The 12,027-nt window shown below is 39.6% G+C and overlaps 1 pseudogene; it reads right to left on the reverse strand.

Annotated features, from left to right (window-relative positions):
* Positions 1–735: 735 nt before the first annotated feature.
* On the reverse strand, positions 736–1,524 carry LOC118577922 (annotated as a pseudogene).
* Positions 1,525–12,027: the final 10,503 nt, after the last annotated feature.

Consider the following 12,027-nt stretch of genomic DNA (forward strand, 5'->3'; position numbering starts at 1 on the left):
CTAGACTTCCTCTCTGTGACAAATAGATAATTTAAAAGACATAAAATGAATGGAAGATCACATTCCATTCATAGATACTGTAAGATGCTTAGGGTACGTTTGCTTCTCTGCTTTGCTATTCTCACCCCATCTTCCATCATCTGCACTCTCACAAGCTTAACTCCAGATGCTCGGGCCTGTAACCATGATTTTTCATGATGCACCCTTACTGGGTAAGTTGCTCCTTTCCCATTGACAACCCTCCTTCTCACAGCCCTTGCTCACAGTCATCTCCACACACAGGCCTTGCTTCATACCACAGCCCAAGAACCAGGTTTTCTTGGTCAGTTGCTTCTTCCCTTTCCTATCCTTCACCCAACCTGTTGCCACCCAAGGCCATGTTGATGCCCGTAGGCTATGCTGCTGCCAAGGGCCATGTTGATGTGTATGCCCTGTACTGCCACCAGAGTCCATGGTGATGTCTGGGTCTGTGCTGCCACAAAGGGCTATCTATGGTCTGTGGTCCCACTGTAGCTTGAGTCTGTGTTGATGTCCATGGCCCATGTTACTACCAAAGGCTATGCAGATGTCCATAGTTGATCTTGCCTCCTGAAGTCATGTTGATGTCCATGGGCTGAGCTACCATCAGAGCCCATGCTGAGGTCCACTGCACATGCTGCTACTGGAGGCCATGTGGATATCAGTGGTTCATGCTGTCACTAGAAATCATGCATAAGACTATGATCTATGGTCCCATTAACTGTAAAAGACAAGGAAGGTACTTTTGCCAAGGTATTGATGACTGCAGCCTCTCTGCTGGCATTCTTTTGCAAGGGCGTTCTTGTCAGGCACCATTTATCATCAAGGACTTTAACTGTCCGTCTTCCTCAACTTCTACTCTTTCTTGGCCATTCTCCACAATTCTCTTTGTAGTGATTTTTTTTTTTCCATTCACTATCTTAGTAGAAGTTGATATTGTTTTGAAGTTGCCCATTCTGCTGCCACCAAAGGATGCTAAAGAGAAGGAAGTGATCCCCCCATGCCCTAGTGAGCCGAACGGAGTGAATCCTGTATCAAAAGCAGGAAATCCACCTCCAAAAGGAGGAAATGCACTGAAGGCAGAGAAAAACAAGCCTGCACCTCGGTTTCTACTTCCTAGGGGACCCCTTCGGTTCCCAAAGAAGTCATCAAAAGGATCAAAGAGGTCAAATGAAAATGGGTCCCTTCCACCAAAAAATTCCCTGATGACATCATCTGGAATTTGGAATGTGAAGCCAAACTCAAACACACTGACAGAATGACTTCCACCTCCTCCACCACCACCATTTAATCCTTCTTTGCCGTATTTGTCATAGAGGTCTGCTTTTTTGCATCCAATAACACCTCACATGCCTCAGCTACTTGTTTGAATTTCCACTCTACTTCTTTATCTTCAGGATTTTTGTCCTGATGCCATTTAAGTGCCTGTTTCTGATATGCCTTTTTAATGTCCTCAGGTGAGGCATGTCTCTGCACACCCAGAAGAACTTCATAGTAATCCACCATGTTTTAGCAGATTATTGGAACAAATCTGAGGACGCGGCAGCGGGCGAGGGTGTGTGTGTGTGTGGGGGGGGGGAGTCAGGCAGCTGGTCTCCTCGAGGCTCTGGCACAGCTATGCTGGTGGCGGTGGTGGTGTCTCCTCTCCGAGACGGGATTTTTAAGTGTATGAATTTTTAAACTGTAGGACTTAAAATTTAGAATGTTTACATTGCAATGTTGATATTCCTATATAATCTTGGGGATGAACAAGATAGTAAAGATTATGGTTTAACAGTGAAAAAAACAAACCAACCCATTTTCTGTTGTCTACAAGAAACTCATCTTAGCTTTAAAGATAGGGATCACATTACAAGGATGGAAGAAGTATTCCAAGTGGGATCAAGAGACAAGCAGGCATTGCCAAACTAATATCTGACAAAATAGGCATCAAACTAAAACTAATCAGAAGAGACAAAGAAGGACATTTCATTCTAACCAATGGATCAATTAATCAAGAAAATATTATAGTACTAGACAATACTAACTCTGGCCCACCTTATCTTATAAAAAGCATAACAATAGAAGCAAGACACAGTTTATCACAAAATGAATAATAGTAGTGTATATATCATTCTACACTCCATAATAGATAGATTATCTGAACATAAACAGATAAACTTTAAAAATCAAAGGATACCTTACATCAAATGGACATAGCAGATATCAACAGAATATTCCACCCAAGCACCAAAGAATACATATTCTACACAGCAGCACATATAAGTCTTTCTAAAAAAGGCCACATGATAGGACATAAAACAAATCGTAGCAAATGCAGAGATACTGATAGCCCGTGTGGTATTGTGTTCCCCCCAAATATTGTGTGTTCCCTGAAATAAACTTATCTGGGGTCAGAGAACAGACAGCCACTAGATACAGAGCCACAAATGGTGGCTAGAAAATGGGAAGAGTAAGCCATAGCAGAAGTTGGGTGGTGGTGGTGCATGCCTTTAATCCCAGAACTTGGGAGGCAGAACTAGCCGGATCTCTGTGTGGGCTTGGAAGTTGTAACACAAATACTGGCCATTGCGGAGGGCTGAAGAATCATTACAGGTAGGCCAACAAAAGAATTTTAACTTTTGTAAGCTAACAAGGCTCCAAGAACTCTCGCTCCCTTGTAAGGAAAGGTTCTGAATGCCAAAGACTTCATTGAAGCTGTAACACTGAAGAGAACTCCTACTGGTCAAGCAGTTCCATTTCAGCAACTCACTGCACGCCAACACTGAAGGATACAAAGTACAATAAAAACCCAAATGGGCCATTGCCAGCAGAATACAGAGGATATATAATTGTGGATTTCTGGGGATCTCTCGAGCACTCTGCCTATTCCTGTTCTCATGTGGTCTTCATTTATCATGGTCTGTTATTCCTCATTCTCCCTTTCTGTTCTTGATCCAGCTGGGATCTCCTGCTTTCTTTCTAAGCTTTCTTTCCATCAAATCTTGCCCTTCATTACTCCCACTGTCGTCCAGGTTGTTCATGTAGATCTCATCCATTTCTCTGTCATTGGGTGATCCTTGGGTCTTTCCTAGGGTCCTGTTTTCTAGGTAGCCTCCCTGGAGTTGTGTAGCGGTCTAGTCATCTTTGTTTTACATCTAGTATCCTTCTATGAGTAAGTACATACTATGTTTGTCCTTCTGAGTCTGGGTTACCTCACTCAGGATGATTTTTTCTAGATCCATCCATTTGCCTGCAAACCTCATGATGTCATTGTTTTTCTCTGCTGAGTAGTACTCCATTGTGTATAAGGCAATGGTCAAGGGAAAGCCTGATCTGACCTAGTCTGGTGATCAGATGGCCAAACACCCTAACAGTCATCTTGGAACTCTCATCCAATAACTGATGGAAGTGGATGCAGAGATCCTCAGCCAGGCCCCAGGTGGTGCTCCAGGTGTCCAACTATCGAGAAAGAGGAGGGTCTGCAAGAGCGTGAATTATTGAATCCAAGATTGCAAAAAGCACAGGGACAAATAGCCAAACGAATGGAAGCATATGAATTATGAACCAAAGGCTGTGGAGCCCCCAGCTGGAACAGGCCCTCTGGATAAGTGATACAATTGAATAGCTTGATCTGTTTGGGAGGCACCCAGTCTGTGGGACCAGGATCTGTCCTTAGTGCATGAGCTGGCTATTTGAAACCTTGGGCTTACGCAGGGACACTTTTCTCAGTCTGGAAGGAGGTGACAGGACCTGCCTGTACTGAATCCACCAGGTTTAAATGAATCCCCAGGGGTGCCTTGATCCTGGAGGACATGGGAATGGAAGGGAGGGGCTGGGGGAAAGGTGGGGGTGGGGGCGGGAGGGGGGAGGACAGGGGAACCCATGGCTGATGTATAACATTTAAAACACATAATAATAAAGAAAAAAATATTAAAAAAAGAAATCAGAAAAAGAAAAAAACAAAACAAAACAAAACAAAAAACCCAAATGGGAAGAGTTCCTCCCTGCCATTGTTATTTCCACACAAGAAGATTGGTAACAGGTTGGCAATGTAGTATAGTGAAGACGTGACATTTGTTACTTCTAAGTAGTAGGAGGAAGGGGCTTGAGAATGTAATATAACACATAAAAATAATTTCAATTTGAAAAATATTGTCTATTTTTTGAGATTATAGTTACATCATTTCCCCCTTGTAGTAGAATATTATTTTAAGGAGTGTTACTTTTGTTTATGTTGCATTTGTTTAACTCTGTGAGGCTGTGTTACTGTGCCTGTCTAAAACACCTGATAGTCTAATAAAGAACTGGCCAATAGCAAGACATGAGAAAGGATAGGCGGGGCTGGCAGGAAGAGAGACTATATAGAGGGAAAAATCTTGGAGGAGGAGATCCAGCAGCCAGAGAAGGAAGAGGATTCCAGGGGCCAGCCACGAAGCTACACAGCAAGCCACGGAGTAAGAAACAAAGAAAGGTATTCAGGTATAGAAAAGGAAAATCCCAGAGGCAAAAGGTAGATGGGGTAATTTAAGTTAAGAAAAGCTGGCAAGAAACTAAGCCAAGCTAAGGCTGGGCATTTATAAGTAAGAATAGCCCTCCATGTGATTTATTTGGTAGCTGGGTGGCGGGCCCCTTAAAAGAGTAAAAATCTCTACAAGACCCCCTTCCCTTTCCTCCCTCCAAGCCCTCCTTGCTCTTGAAAATTCATGTCCTCTTGTTTCATTGTTTATACATACATACATATACATACATACATACATACATACATACGTAATGTATATGCGTGTGCACTCCTAAATATATAAACACAACCTATATAATGTTACTTGTATGCATGTATAGTTTCAGAGCTCATCATTTAATATCATTTATCACCAATTTGTATACTCTTTCCTGGGGAATACTATTTCTCCCACTTTTAGCATTCATTCATTACCTGTAACTTTTTATAAGATTGTAACCTTGTGGTCTTCCCCCCTCCACTTTAACATGTCTATAGGTTTTGTCCTTGTTCATCTCATATTTAGGAAGCAATGTTGGTGAGGCTTTATGGGTGGGTGTAGCTTTTGGCATTCAGAATCTTAAACTTCAGATTTTAACTTTTTCAAAGCAATGAAAGGGAAACATTTCCTTCTTTTCTTCCTTCCTTCTTTCCATTCTTCTTTTCTTTCTTTCATACCAAAGCACCTCTCAGTTAATCATTCCTAAAGAATACATTCAGTAAGTTTGATAGATCTCCTTTACTGTAATGAAATATCTGACATAATTCATTTATTTTACTTGAGTTTATTTTGGCTCATGGTTTAAGGGATTGCAGCCTGAGATCAGCAGGCCCCTTGCTTTGGTCCTCTGAATGCAAGGGGACTTGGCAATAGTGGAGAACATGTGACCAGTAAACTGATCACTTTATGAAAGAGGTCAAGATCCCTTTCATTGTCCTCTTCTAAAAGATATCTCCATTGACTTTGGGCCCTCTAAATAGGCTCAACACCCAAAGGACTACATTTCTTCTCTGTATGTAGTAGCACACTGGGAACCAAGCCTTTAAAGTATGACACTTTTGGGGACAGGCCATGTCTAAACTACAACATTAGTAGATTACATAGATTTCAATTTGGAAGATTAAGATTTTGCAGTGGCATGTCTGGATTAAGAAAATTATCTAATGCTTCTTTCAGTCCTACTATTTCTTGAATTATTATGCTTAACAAACAATAAATATTTTATTCAGTTTCTTTCCTAAAGCCAAATGAGCCTCTAGTGTTCAATGTATTGTGAAGATGATCAAAAAAGAAATAGCAAAACCTTATTTTATGTCTACTTAAATATACATATTTATCTCTCTCTCTCTCTCTCTCTCTATATATATATATATATATATATATATATATATGTGTGTGTGTGTGTGTGTGTGTGTGTGTGTGTGTATGTATTTATAATGTAAATAAAGCTTTGACACTTGAGGTGATAATGATATCCCACCCATAGCTATAAACCATCTAACAAAACTTCTAATGCTGGGCATAGGAAGCCTTCCTTGGAATTGTTGGTCAGGGTTAGACAAGAAACTTTCAAAGCAACACAGCCTATCACCGTTGCCCTTGGATACCTCCCAGAACTTGAAAGCATGTCCCTATTGCTTAGAACATCACACTGTTTGGACACAGGACTCAAAAAAATCAAGCTGGAATTGACCCAGAAAGCTTCTCTCTGAGGATTAGCTGCACTTGGCACCTGAAAGTGCTTTGTGAGCTGCTAAGGCAGAAAATCAAGTCTTACTTTAGAGACCAATGACAAGTGTAGTATGACATCCCCAAGGATGCAGCAGAAGCACTTCTATCTGGGTGGTGGTGGTGTAATCAATGGCTACCTATTTGAACTTAAGAAATATTTTATTGGAGGAAATTCATGCCAGTACTACAAACACAGCCAGATATCTGTGGTGAGGTCATGAACCCTAGAAGAGATATCTACCATTATATCCACAGATAAATATAGCGATGACATAAATCTGAAATAAAATCGAGGTCTAGCTATCACCTCTAAATATTTCTGCCTTCGGTCTGATGTTTGGAGACATAACTGAATGTTCAAGCGCTCTCTCTCTCTCTCTCTCTCTCTCTCTCTCTCTCTCTCTCTCTCTCTCTCTCTCTCTCTCTCCAGGGTTTCTCTGTGTAGTTTTGCACCTTTCCTGGATCTCGCTCTGTAGACCAGGCTGGCCTCGAACTTACAAAGATCTGCCTGGTTCTGTGTCCTGAGTGCTGGGATTAAAGGCGTGTGCCACCACCGCCTGGCTCAATATCCTTCTCTTTACCTGACAGAAATGATGATGATAATGACGTTGAGCTTAGTGATTGTTGGGTTGAATGGGAAATAGGTTAAGTAATAAGAAATACCAAATATACCTCAGTAATTTCAATGAAGAACAAACTTCAGGCTCTGTAAATAAAATTTATGAATTTTTTGTTTAGATGATACAACTATTTTATTCTGATTCTATGCACAATTATAAATTGAAGTAGCCACAGGCCTCAGCCGGCATCATGCCAGCCGTTTCTGTCCAGGGGGTTTCCTTCTTTTACTGGCTGGACTAAACTGTTTCCATCTTGCTCAGAAAGGGCCAAATCTAGGGAGTGATTTTTTAAAATTTCCACTTGAGGGCGCTGTCGACTTCTGTGGGAACCGTGATCCCATAAATATCCAACTTTATAAGGGACCCTTAGAACGGTGGTTAAACTTGTGCCAATATCCAGTTTATTCCGAGGATGTGTTAGTTTTTCTTGTTATATGGTGTTCCAGCAGATGCCACCCTGACCGGCACAGACCAGTACATACTGGAGATTTCATTAATCCTTTTTAATAACTTAAGGAAAATATTTATTCCATTTTTATTTGTTATAATTAAATTTATTTGAAGATAAATGGCTAACATAGTATTTGAAACGAATTTGACTGAGTAACTCAGATGGAATTCTTTCTTGCCCTTTCTGTGAGTAATTAGACGACATTCCCTAATATTCTTTTGCCCACAAGAACTGTGTAAAATCATCAGTTAATTGGTTACATGCATTTCGGCACATATACTGGTGTTGCCCTTGTTCGGTTCATGTTTGGCAGTCATGTTGGTATAGTATAGACATCTACCTAGGAATAAGTTAGGTTTGCACAATTTCACTAACATTCCTCATTTCTGTCCAGGTGTGGTGTCTAACAACTGGAATCCTAGCACTTGAGAGGCTGAGGCAGGAGGATTTCTTAAAGTTTGAGGCTAGCTTAGGCTATATATTGAGTTCCCAGCAAGCCTGGCCTATACACTGAAACCTTGTCTCAAAAACCAAAACAAAACAAAAACATTAAAATAAAAAATCCTAATTCTTTCATAAATGTTGATGTGAACAGGAATATAATTACATTCTTTCCCTTTACACTGTGGTTGAGGGATGGAAAGACACACTTCAGAAAGAAAGTAGGCAGAGTGCTGAGCATCTGAAGCAGAAAATAGTGTTTTCTCCAATTGTGACAGAAAATATCTCCCTTCAACTTCTCCTTCTTTTACTGTACTTAGATACACAAGTTGAAAACATCAGTGGCAGATTTCATTTTTAACAGTTACAAAGTACAGTTTGTTTATTTAAAAAAATTATATATTTTTACCATGCTTTCCTCTCCCTCAACTCTCCTCTTTCTCTCCCCCTTCTTCCTCTCTTTCTTCTATTTCTCTTTGTCCAAATAGAAAACAAACCAAAACTAAAAATAAACAAAAAACGACAATAAGAAAGACAAAGAAAACCACTGAATTTTTATGTGCTTTTAAGCGCTGTACATGAAGAGTGTACACCTCCTAGGTTAGTGTGTGAGTATACAGAGAAAACATCAAAACTTTAATTAAGGCATTTAAATTTTGTAATGACATGAACAATAGAAAAGCATTAAAATATTTAATATTTCAAATAAATACCTAAGATTTTTAAACCTCTTTTCTAGGTGTCTAAAAGCTTTATAGTAAGTATTTCCTCTCACAGAATTCTTAGGCACATAAAACAACATCCTTACTCAGTTTTAAATTTTTCTCTTCCTTCTTTGTAAGAATAAATGAACAATTTTTGGTTCATTGTACTTATTTTTAATAATATTTTTACTAATCCCTTGAAAATTTCATACAATGTATTTTTCTTTTTTCTTTCATTTTTAAATTACAATATAATTACATTTCTTCTCTCCCTTTTCTCCCTCCATCCTTCTATATAGTCCTCCTTGCTCTCTTTCATATTCATGACCTCTCTTTTCTGTATTTGTTATTACATGCATATGTGTGTATGTGAAACTCATTCTCCCTCTCTCAGCAAATATCAAACCCCTACAGCTCTGCAGCTAGTGATGGAAGTTCTTTCCCACTCCATGTTCTGGTTTTGTCTGGCTTGAGCTTGCACAGGTGTTGTGCCTGCTGTTACAACAGCTTTGAGTTCATATGTGAAACTACTCTGCTGTGTCTGGAGAACATTCTTTCCTTTAATAGTATCTGTGTATACACGCATACATTCCTAAATATAACTGCTCAGTCTGTATAGTCTTACTAATTGTATGCTTTCAGTCTGACTATTTGGTTGGATAACCAATAGTAGCTACTGACTTACACAATGTATTTTGATTGTATTCACCTCTGTCCTCTAACTCTTCCCAGATCCCTCTCTACCCTTACCTCTCTACTCATTGGAGTTCCAGTCACTGTCTCCTCATTCTTCTTCACCCTTTCCTCTCTGCCTCTTCCAACTCTTTCTCTTCTCTTTCCCTTCCCCTCCTCCCCCTTCCCTATTGATTTCCTCTGCCTCTTCCAACTCCTCCTTCCTCTTCCTTCTCCTCCTCTTCTTCTTCCTCCTCCTCTTCCAACTCTTTTTTCTTCCATTTCCTCCTTCTCTTCCAACTCCTCCTTCATCCTTTTCTTTCTCCTCCTCCTTCTCTCCTCCTCCTTCTCTCCTCCTCCTTTTCTTCTCCTCTCCCTCTCCTCCTCCTCCTCTTCCTCTCCTCCTCCTCCTCCTCCTCCTCCTCCTCCTCCTTTCCTATTGATCTTAATTTGTACTGCTCACCTGCTCTTGGGCCTGCCTCGGTGTGTGGTCTACCTACCAGGGGGGTCACATCACCAAGGAAAACATTCTCCCTCTCTCAGCAGCTATCAAATCCCAATAGTTCCTTAGCTAATGGTAGGATTTCTTACCCACTCCATGGTTCAGTTTTATCTGGCTTTATCTTACACAGGTATTGTGCATGCTCTCACAGTACCGGTGAGTTCACATGTGCAACTACCTTGCTGTGCCTAGAGAACACGATTTCCTTGAAGTTATCAACCACTTTTGGCTCTTCCAATCTTTCTGGCCCATCTGCCATGAAGACAGGACAGAAACCAAATAACCATCTCATTAGATATGGAAAAGACCTTTGACAAAATTCAACACCCTTTCATGATAAAGGTCCTAGAAACACCCAGGAATAAGGGGATACACTTCAAGATGATAAAGGCAATATGTGTACTCCCACAGGTAATGTCATGTTAAAGTGAGAAAAACTGAAAGCATTTCCACTAAAATCGGGAACAAGGCAAGGATTTCCACTGTCCTCATTACTATTCAATACGGTGCTTGAAGTCTTAGGTAGAATAATTAGACAAGTGAAATAGACAAAGATGATACAAATAGTAAAGGAAGAAGACAAAGTATGTTTATTTGCAGATGATATGACTCTATACATAAAAGACCCTAAAGACTCCACCAGAAACATTCTATGACTGATAAATACATTCAGTAAAGTACATAGATGCAATGTTTATTTCACTTTTATAAGCAAGTGAACAGCTTAAGAAAGAATGTGTAATTAAACTAGTTGTAACAAGTGTGTAATATAAAATTTATAACCAGGTCCAGATCAATCTAACTCCTAAGCTTCTTTAAATTTTTGTGGCATCTCCTTTATGTGTATAAATGCATACATGTATGTGCATATAAATATATCTCCATGTATGATATATAGGTGTAATTTTACAACTTACTAAACAATTCCATGTAAGACATAAGTAAAGACTTTGTTTGTAAAATACCAGTGTTTCTGTGTGTCTATATACATAGATACTGTTTATTATATATATCTATATGGATTATAAGTATTATATGTACTATATATGTGAAAAAATACTTGCCCACTATACTGTAAATTGTGTTTAGATCATATTTTCAAATAGGCACAAATTAAATATCATGGTGAAGAAAACACAGATAAAACTGCCTGCCTGCAGAGGAAATTCTGTTTCCTTGCCATTATAATGCAATGAATGGGCGAGAGCACAGCCAGCACACCTGACTGCTCTCCTGCCCTGGCAAGCTGTAGGATGATACTGAGGCACTGTTAGAAACAAAACAGGCTTTTGTTGTTATCAAGGAATTGCTTCAGCTACAAAGAACCAGAGCTCATTAAAGCAGGTGAGGCTTTGTCCTCTCTGTTCTTGTAGAAATGAATGAGGTAAAGACTGCAGCATTATTTTTATTTTAGAGCATCAATTTCCTGAGCAAACTAAGCCACCAATTTGCATACGTTACTATTTCCCTACGTAAGTAACAGCAAAGGGATGATATGCATTGTTATTCCATCTCTATGTGAATGCAGATATCCTCCCAAATAATTCAGTTGGTGAATTATTCTCTGATTTTTTAGTTGTATCTGAATTGGATATGTTCTGACTTTTTGTTGTTGTTGAAATTTTCAATCGTAGTGATTATATTATCAGAATAGTGACTAAGAAGAATGCTGACATCACTTTCCATTCAGTTTGTACAAGTAAGAACTTCCTCATTGTGATCATTAGGAAACATTTTCTCATTGTTTGAAGTGTCTAGGACCTTGCCCAGAACAGGAGTAAATCATATTTATTTTCTTTTTGAAAGTAGGATTTTAGGCGAGAATAACAGAAGGTATTCTGATGGAATGATATATCCAGGCAGCCCAGAGGAGCCCAACCTGGTACATCTCACAAACACTGTATGCACAGTGGTCTGTAACATGTAATGCAATTAATATTATCTAGACATTCTGAGGACGGAAAATGGCTCTGGATGGCCATGTTTATGAAGTTCACTAAAAAAGGTTTCAGCAAGTCTGAGTCAATTTGAGGAGCCTCTCTCATAATTGATCAGCTGTGCAGAGGCAGTTCCTCACTAGGAGGCTCTCTTGGGCTTAGCAGACTCATCCATCCTTCAGTACTGCTTTGGCTTTGGTCCTTTCCTTCTGGAGTGGAAGGTGGTTTTCTTCCCTGGAGCTTTTATACACTCAATACAATGTAGGCACAGCCAGCTTAGACAGGTACCTCTGTGGAATAGAAGGAACACTGAAGGGTTGTGCATATACCCTTCTACTTCGTTTTTAATTAAAAGACACATTATTCCTAATTAGCATTAATGATGTATGCAATTGTATCCTCTTTTTATAAGTTCAGGTATTCATAAAATGTGTATCTGTGAAACTGAATGTATTAAGACAGTTTTGTCC

The sequence above is a fragment of the Onychomys torridus genome, chromosome 2 (genome assembly GCF_903995425.1).
Source record: "Onychomys torridus chromosome 2, mOncTor1.1, whole genome shotgun sequence".
NCBI lineage: Eukaryota > Metazoa > Chordata > Mammalia > Rodentia > Cricetidae > Onychomys > Onychomys torridus.